Below are 9,547 nucleotides of genomic sequence, written 5' to 3' on the forward strand. Positions count from 1 at the left end.
ATTGTTGAAGTGTGTGTTGACTATTATTCTGGAAAAGACCATCTGAAAACTTAGCCTTCAATGATCTACTATTTCTCACTTGTTGTGATGAACACAGGGTATTATATATAATTGATGAATCACTGAATTCTACTCCCAGAAACCAACATTGCACTGCATGTTCACTAAAATTTAAATTAAAAAAAAAAAGATCTATTATTCCTCCCATCCAAGTACTAACCAGGCCTGGCCCAGCTTATCTTCCGAGCTCAAACAAGATCGGGCGCATTCAGGGTGGTATGGTCGTAGACAAAAAAAATTATCTATTATTCCTAATGATTCTCTGGGTTCGGTCATTGGGTTGTTCTTTTGCTCCATGTGTCATTTGGGGCTACTCATGTGGCCACACTCAACTGGGAATCCAGCTGCAAGTACAAGGCCAAGATGGCTTCTCCCCACAAGTCTGGCCCATCAGCTGGGGCAGGCGGATGGGCTGGGCCTCCCTCCCACTTTCTCTCCATATGGGCTATCATCATTCATCGGTTTAACTCAAGCTCCATTACATGGTGGCTGGATCCTAGGAAAGCAAAGGTGGAAACTGCAAGATATCTTGTTCCTCAGCTCTGAAACTCTCACAGGGTGACCTCTGCCCATTCTGTTGGTCAATGCAAGTCGCAAGGACATCCCTGAGTCAAGGGGATGGAGAAATAGATTCTTTTTGATGAGAGGAGTGGCATGCACGCACAAGGATGGCAGAAATTGTTGGCGGCCATCTTTGGAGATAATCTACCACAGTCTTCCCTTGGGAAGTTGACAATATACCCACTCCCTTCCAAGACCCTTCAAAGTGTCACCCAATCTGGGCACCCAGTCAAGGCTCAGATGCAGATAATTCTCTTCAGATGGATCTCTTCTTGATCTGGTGACTGATGATGAACAGGATCATTTACTGGCCCCCGTCTTCTCTCCACACAAACCCAATACAGAATGGGGATAAGATGGGGATAAAACCATAGCAGTGGACCCTTTCATAAATAAGAAGAGAGAAAACAGAAGGTGTACGGCAGTCCGGGGGCCACAGCAGTTTGAAAGTCTCCTGCTAGGCAGATGTCGCCAGTAGAACTAATTCTCTCATGAGTTCAAATTCCACTTCCGGTACCAACGTCTGTGTCACCTTTTTATTGCCAAATAAGTGTTCAGACCAACATCTAGTGCCTTAAAACAACAGCAACTCTTCATGTGTTCATGATTCTGCAACTGGGCAAGGTTGGGCAGGAACAGCTCATCCCTGCCCCACAGGGTGCTGGCTGGCTGAGCCACTTCAGCAAGGCCTCTTGGTCCCGGGGTAGTTTTATTAGCACATCTGACACCACAGAGAGAAAGTGGAAGGGCTGGAGGCAGGTTGGGCTTCTCTCTCCCTCTTTTGATGTGTCTCATCCTCCAGGCCCTGTCACTCCATCCAGCAGAGTCATCAGATCCTACACATGGTGACTGGCATTCGGCTGCATTGTGTTGGTCAAAGCAAGTCACAGAACAGCCCAGGTTCGAAGAGAGGGGAGATAGACTCTGCTTCTTAGTGAGAGGGGACACAAAGAATTCTCAACTATCTTTAATCCACCCTAGTCTGCCCTCTGGCCAGAAATATCCCTCCCTCCCTGGACCCCCAATTCTCATCTCACTTTGACATCAGGCTCTGGTGTTCTCAAGGTCTTTCTCGTGGTCTCGAGCAGATCCAGGTGCAGAGGAAGACCCTCGGTGGCAGGTCCTCAAGTTCAGTTTCTTCTTGATTCAGAGGCTTGTGAACCAAAAAGACAACTTCCTCACCACCCCCTCCCGCAGTCGCCCCCCACACCCAGCATACAATAGTGAGACAGCAAGGAAGGAACCATAATAGACAGCCCCATCCAAAACGGGGGAGAGGGAAACGTGCAGCAATCACTGGTTCATAGAAAATCTAGAAATGCAGCTGGGCGCATGCTACACTGTCTGCTAACCTAGGGCAGGAAAGGCTACCTCACTAGGGAGTCATTCCCTAATCCACATTTTCCTTGGTCCGTGGTCTGCCCTTGGGGCTCTTAGCTCTATACTCTCTGAGCCATCTTTCCTTTTCTAGAAGTGGCCCACACCTGCAACAGACAAAGTTTCTCAGCTTGCTTCCCAACACTAGAAAGCTGAGACTCCCGAACACCTCTTTTCAGCTTGTACTGTTTTTTTAGTCCAGGCTGGTGGTTCTTTCGCCAACCTCTTTCCTGGAAAACTTTGCATGTTTCCCATGAATCTTATTGGGATTTACTCTGTACCCATAAGAGACCCAGCCAAAGCTCCTTCCAAGGCAGATTTCTCCTACTAAGAGCATGGAGGGCTACATGGGGAAAACTCCCTTAAGATTTGTAAAACCCTTTGACTATTTGGGAGGGTCTATGAAGAACAACTTAAATGTTTCAAAAGTCTTAAAAGAGGTCCTATAGCCTTCATAGGATCTTGATCCTGAGGCCATATTTTAATGACAGCAACTTCGTGTATTTTATCTTTGTCCTGAGACTACTTTAACATTGAAAATTTTTTGCAGATTGCAGAGACTATCCTGGGTCCTCAGTTTCCTCAAAATTCTACTTGAAAAGTGAACAGCTCTTTCTTTCACTTATTTCTCTCTTGAAACACCTTATTTTCTATGGCTAAAAGAAGCCAATTGCCCCTTGTCTCATTCTGCCTGAAACTTCCTTAGAGGATCCACAAATTCAGGAGCTATGTTTGTATCATCCCGGTCACTGGAGACAAAAATGTTGCTAAAAGTTCTGCTGCTACATACAAGTGCCTCCTTTCTGCAACCCTCCAGGAGCAAGCTTGTAGCCTCCACCCATCTCCTCCCTCCCCTCCCAGCTCCACCTGCCTCCAAGGCGCAAAGCCAATGCCATGTCTTTTTGGGGTTTGTTCCAGCAACACCCACTTCTAGGTACCAATTTCTATGTCAGTTTCCTACTGTTGTAATCAGTGGCTTGAAACTGCAATGTATGATGTCTTGTGATTCTGTGGCTCAGCTGGGCTTTGCTGGGCAGTTCTATCCCACGGGGGTTCCTTATGTGGCTGCATTCAGCTGAAATACTTGGAACGGGGCGGGGGGCAGCCCAGCCTCTCTCTTTTTGTGTGGTTTCTAATCACTCAGTAGTCTAGCCTGAACTTCTTTTACCCCCCTTCTTTTATGATACTGTTATTTTTTTATTAACATATAATGTATTATTTGTTTCAGAGGTACAGGTCTGTGATTCATCAGTCTTACACAATTCACAGGACTCACCATAGCACATTACCTGCCCCCAGTGTCCATCACCCAGTCACCCCATCCCTCCCACCTTCCTCTACCCAAGCAACCCTCAGTTTGTTTCCTGAGACCCAGAGTCTCTTAAATTTGGTCTCCCTATCTGGTTTCGTCTTGTTTCATTTTCCCTCCCTCCCCACTATGATCCTCTGTCTTGTTTCTCAAATTCCTCAAGTCAGAGAGATCATATGATAGTTGTCCCCCTCTGATTGACCTATTTGGCTTAGTATAATACCCTCTAGTTCCATCCCTGTCATTGCAAATGGCAAGATTTGGGGGTTTTGATGGCTGTATGATATTTCATTGTGTATATATACCACATCTTCTTTACCAACTCATCTGTTGATGAGTATCTAGGCTCTTTCCATAGTTTGGTTATTGTGGACACTGCTGCTATACAGTCAGGTGCACATGCCACTTCAGATCACTACATTTGTATCTTTAGGGTAAATATCCATTAGTGTGGTTGCTGAGTCATAGTGTAGCTCTATTTTCAACTTTTTGAGGAACAAAAAGTTGAAAAAATGCTGTTTTCCAGAGTGGTTGCACCAGCTTGCATTCCCACCAACAGTGCAAGAAGGTTCCCCTTTCTCTGCATCCTCGCCAACATCTGTCATTTCCTGACTTGTTAATTTTAGCCATTCTGACTGGTGTGAGATGGTATCTCATTGTGGTTTTGACTTGTGTTTCCGTGATGCCGAGTGATGTGGAGCACTTTTTCACGTGTCTGTTGGCCATCTGGATGTCTTCTTTGCAGAAATATCTGTTCATATCTTCTGCCCATTTCTTGATGGGATTATTTGTTCTTCAGGTGTTGAGTTTAATAAGTTTCTTTATAGATTTTGGATATAGCCCTTTGTCTGTAGGGTCATTTGCAAATATCTTCTCCCATTCTGTCAGTTGTCTTTTGATTTTTTTGACTGGTCCTTTTGCTGTGCAGAAGCTTTTGATCTTAATGAAGTCCCAATACTTCATTTTTGTCCTTGCTTCCCTTGCCTTTCTAGCCTGATCTTCTGTACATGGGTTGGCTCCCAAAAGAGCAAAGGTGAAGCCACACAGTCTTTGGGTCCAGGCTCCAACACTTGCACAGTTCCACAGGTCCAGGCTCCAACACTTGCTCAGTCCAGGCTCCAACACTTGCACAAAGACTCACCTTTTGACCCATCAAAGGGAGTCACATGCTCATCTCCATTCATCAAAGGAGGAGAGGACTAGGACTAGTTTAATAAGGTAATATGGTAATATGGTCCTCTTGCTGAGGTCAATGGTATTCCCATCCAGATGGGAGGAATTACTGGTGGTTATCTTTGCAGATCAATTCACCGCGGAGTACTTGAGAAGCTCCCAGCCGACCAATGAGAAAGGTTGACCCAAGATTCCTGATACACAGGGCCCCCTGGATGGCCATCTGATGTCTTGACATGGCCAGCAACAACAGGGTATAGGACTCTAATGGACGAGGAACTATAATCCCCGCTGCCGAAAGTCTCAGGCTCTCCTGGGAGTTTATCTTCTACAGAAGTAGTCACATAGGAGAGTGAGCCAGCATGAGCTCATCTGAGATCCTGCCATTGGCCACAGCCCTGAAGGGTGAAAGGGCCTCAGCAGAACGCTGCTGGAGGGATCTCCAGACACCCAGGGGACTCTTCAGCGTCCTTCCTGACTGGCGCCACCCACACTGGAGTGAGTATCTCCAAAAAACCCACATAAAGGTCTCCCGAAAGACTCAGCTTTGAACACCTGCCCAACACGGAAAGAGCCAACACCAGTTCCCAAGAGTGCCAGAGTGGTAAGAAGTTCCCTGCCCCTCCACCTTCAATTCTTAGCAAGTAGTGGATGAGCGGTAAAGGCAAAAAGCAGGGAACCAGAAGAAGGGTGGGTCCCATCCCCCTTTCCCACGGCACATTCTAGCTAGAGAAGGGATGGAATTTCAGCTCAGCGTGAAGCTTGTTGTTTTGATTATTAAATAAAACAGGACATGCTAGCTGTTGAGTTGACAGATTCAGGGTGGCTACCAGCTGGAGAGAGGTTTTTTTTGTTTTTTTTTTTTTTAAATCTCTGAGTGAGAAGATTTCCTCTAGGGACAGAGCAGGAATGAGCCCCCACAACATTGGGCTGGGGGAGGGGAGAAAAATTGCTTCTCGTTATACCTGCTCAGTCAGATGTGACAGTTACACATTTATTTCCATTCCAGGAGACACTGCTTGGGAAGGATTCTTAATGAAAATTAGCAGAACACCCTGGAGCCTCCTAACACCAGCAGGTCCCGGGTCACAGGGTGAGGGACGTGCTCATTGGTGGCTTCACTGAGGAGACTATCCCGCTCCTCCCCATGGACAAGATACTAGAACACCTCATAGGTGCCACACGGTTCTGTCGCCACGTGGTGTCTCATAGCACAGGATTTGGGGTCAGAAAGACCCAGGTTTGAATCCTAATGCTGCCTCCTTATTAGTCATGGGAACTAGAAGAGTTCACTTAAATTCTCTGGACATCAGTTTCCTCATCCATTAAATGGGGATTGTAATGCCTCCTCTACAAGGTTCTTTATGAGAATTTAATAAGGTAATATGGTCCAAGCATTTAGCTGGCCCAGAGGAAGTCCCCGATGCATGTTCCTGTGTACAGTGACCTGCCCAATAATAGAAATGGAGACAGCCTGTATCTGTCGATACTGCTGTTGCATAGACACAGAATAGCTCTTAAGAGACACGTAAGAAGGCGGGAAGACGGGTTGGTCGAGGAGGGAACTGGGTGCCTGGGGCAGGGAAGAAGGGAGAGGCACACGGTTAAAGCTCCTGTACCTTCTGAAGTTTGAAGTGTGTAAGGGCATTAACCATGCCAAGAGTGAATTTAAGTTTAATATTTTTCAACTTCTATTAGCAATAATCGCGCCCCGGATAAACCTCATTGGCTACGATACTGCCACTGCGCAAAGCTTACTGTGAAGGTTTGCAAACATACAGACAAGTGGAAAGAACTGTATGGTGACGCCACACACCCACTGCTGAGAAGCGACCCTTACTATTTTGCTATACTAGCTTTGTCTCTTACCTGTTAATTTTTTATTCTTTATTTTATTTTATTATTATTATTATTATTATTTTACTAAAAATGAACCCATCTCTGAGAACTGGGCAGATCACTTCACTGGAGTCTTAATTTTCTCTTTTTACAATGAGAACCATGGGGTATCCTCTCCGTTATTTGCTATACCCAGAGCTACCGTGAGAGGTATAGCTGTTGGCGCCCTGCCTGTCTGTCATAAGCATCTAGTGCGGTGCATCCCTGACCTTGAGAACAGTCCTCTTCTCCCCATCACACATGTGTGAGCCTCTGGTGGCCATATGGGAACGTGGCCTTGTCCCTCTGGGAGGAGTGCCCCAGGGATGAAAGAGTGGATTTCTTTACTGCTCACTGGTACTTCTTTTTTTTTTTTTTCTCTAAGATTGTTTGTTTATTTGAGAGAGAGACCGAACGGGGGGAGGGGCAGGGGGACAAGCAGATTCCACGCTGAGCATGGAGTCCGATGTGGCCCACGGGCTCAATTCCAGGACCCCGAAACCATGACCTGAGCCAAAGGCAGACGCTCAACACCACGCTCACTCGTACTTCTGATTCTCCTCCCCTTCAGGCCACAGGGGAGGACTGCATTTCCTGCTTCTTGAAGTTATAGCCGCATAACTGGATTTGGCCAATGAAATGTAAGTGGAAACAAGACGTGTCCCTTCCATGGAAAAGAATGAATTTAAGAGCCATGGATTAGCTTGTCTGGAGCTACATGCCCATGTTTAAACCAGTCCCTGCGACCCGGGGATGGAGCACTTTTATGGACCAGGTCTGGAACACGGGTGCCCTGCTTTAGTCCTATCAAACCCCTTGGAATGGATGCCTTATTTTAAAAGCAGGGGAGGGAAGGAAGGAAAGGAGGTAGGGAGGGAGAGAGGGAGGGAAGGAAAGGGAGATGGAAGAAAGGAAGGAGGGGGGAAGTGAGGATGAAAGGAAGGAAGGAAGGGAGAGAGGGAGGGAGAAAGAAGAGGAAGACTCTGTTACCAAAAGAGTTAGGTAATGCTGGGAAGACAGGTGGCGTGAGCATTCTGATGTTCAAAAATAGTAAAGGGATTTGTCCAAGTTCACAAAGCTAGAAGATGCTACAGCCAAGAGAGGAATCTGGGTCTTACAGATGCCAAAGCTCTGGGGCTCTGGGGCCAGATTCCACAATACTGTTTGCAAGCAAACAATGACAAGACAGTGTAACATGACCAATGATAGCAAATCAGTCCTGGTGCAGAATCGATGGAACAGAGCTATTTGCTGGGCAGTGGTGGGGTGATGAATCAGGGAGGACTTCCTAGAGGAAGCAACACTTGAGCCGGGTCCTTAGGACAAGTCGACCCAGGACAAGCGATCAGCATGTTCAAACACGCCTCAGGAACCTGCGAGATCTTAGATGAGTGGGAGAAAAAGTGGTTTCCAGGCTGAAGGCTAAGGATCTTTGAGTCTAAGGATTTATTATAAAAGTCTGACAATTTATGTCTGAATCCAGCCTGGTTTATAAAGTGAAATATATATATATATATATCACATATAACAATTTCTTAGATATATTTATTTATTTTATTTTTAAAGATTTTATTTATTTATTTGACAGACAGAGATCACAAGTAGGCAGAGAGGCAGGCAGAGAGGGGGAAGCAGGCTCCCCGCTGAGCAGAGAGCCCAATCCAGGGCTCAATCCCAGGACCATCACGTGAGCTGAAGCAGGGGCTTTAACCCACTAAGCCACCCAAGGGGCCCCATCTTAAATATATTTAAAAGTACTGTTGAATTCGTGGTAGTTTTATGTTGGTAGATGTTTTCTCAATTAGTGGGATAAACCTAACCAAAGAGGTAAAGGATCTGTACTCGAGGAACTACAGAAGACTCATGAAAGAAATTGAAGAAGACACAAATAGATGGAAGACCATTCCATGCTCTTGGATCGGAAGAATAAACATTGTTAAAATGTCTATACTGCCTAGAGCAATCTATACTTTTAATGCCATTCCGATCAAAAATCCACCGGCATTCTTCAAAGAGCTGGAGCAAATAATCCTAAAATTTGTATGGAATCAGAAGAGACCCCGAATCGCTAAGGAAATGTTGGAAAACAAAAATAAAGCTGGTGGCATCACGTTACGTGATTTCAAGCTTTGATCACCAAGACAGCATGGTACTGGCATAAAAACAGACACATAGACCAGTGGAACAGAGTAGAGAGCCCAGATATGGACCCTCAACTCTATGGTCAATTAATCTTCGACAAAACAGGAAAAAATATACAGTGGAAAAAAGACAGTCTCTTCAATAAATGGTGCTGGGAAAACTGGACAGCTATATGCAGAAGAATGAAACTTGACCATTCTCTTACACCGTACACAAAGATAAACTCAAAATGGATAAAAGACCTCAACGTGAGACAGGAATCCATCAGAATCCTAGAGGAGAACATAGGCAGTAATCTCTTCGATATCAGCCACAGCAACTTCTTTCAAGATATGTCTCCAAAGGCAAAGGAAACAAAAGCGAAAATAAACTTTTGGGACTTCATCAAAATCAAAAGCTTCTGCACAGCAAAGGAAACAATCAAAAAAACAAAGAGGCAACCCAAGGAATGGGAGAAGATATTTGCAAATGACAGTACAGACAAAAGGTTGATATCCAGGATCTATAATTAGTGGGGACTAAAAGTAGAACGGTCACCATGCTTGGCTTGGGAATGATTCTGATGTTATTAAGGAGGTTTTATACTAAAAAAGACGGAGACATTGATCTCAAATGCATGTTTCTAAAAATGAGGTCGGGGAGGACAACACAACCTACCCAGGGGGCTTCGCTGTCACCCCAGAGGCAACTGGAGATGCCTGGAGGGTTTTAAGCAGGGAAAGAAGGGTCAATTCAGAGGGGGTGGCGGGTGGCTGGAGGGGCTGATTCTGCAGGCAGATTTGATTCTGCTCATCAGAGGCTGCTGAGGTAAGTGTCAAGAAAGTAGAGGCTGAAGAGCACAGACTCTGGGGCCAGCTGCCTAGGTTCAAATCCCAGCTCTGCCACTCAACTGCTGTGTGACGTTGGGCAAGACACCTCACCTTTCTGATGCTTTTGCATGTCTAGCTATACAAAGGAAACAGTGATAACACTAGAGGCTAAATGAGTTGAAAAATGCAAAGTGGTTGGAATTACATCCAGGTTTAGCATCACATGTGAATACTACCA

At 45.5% G+C, this 9,547-nt stretch overlaps 1 pseudogene; it reads right to left on the reverse strand.

Moving 5' to 3' along the window:
* Positions 1–6,123: 6,123 nt before the first annotated feature.
* On the reverse strand, positions 6,124–6,235 carry LOC122892753 (annotated as a pseudogene).
* Between the last annotated feature and the right edge of the window lie 3,312 nt (positions 6,236–9,547).

This window comes from Neovison vison, chromosome 12 (genome assembly GCF_020171115.1).
Source record: "Neovison vison isolate M4711 chromosome 12, ASM_NN_V1, whole genome shotgun sequence".
NCBI lineage: Eukaryota > Metazoa > Chordata > Mammalia > Carnivora > Mustelidae > Neogale > Neogale vison.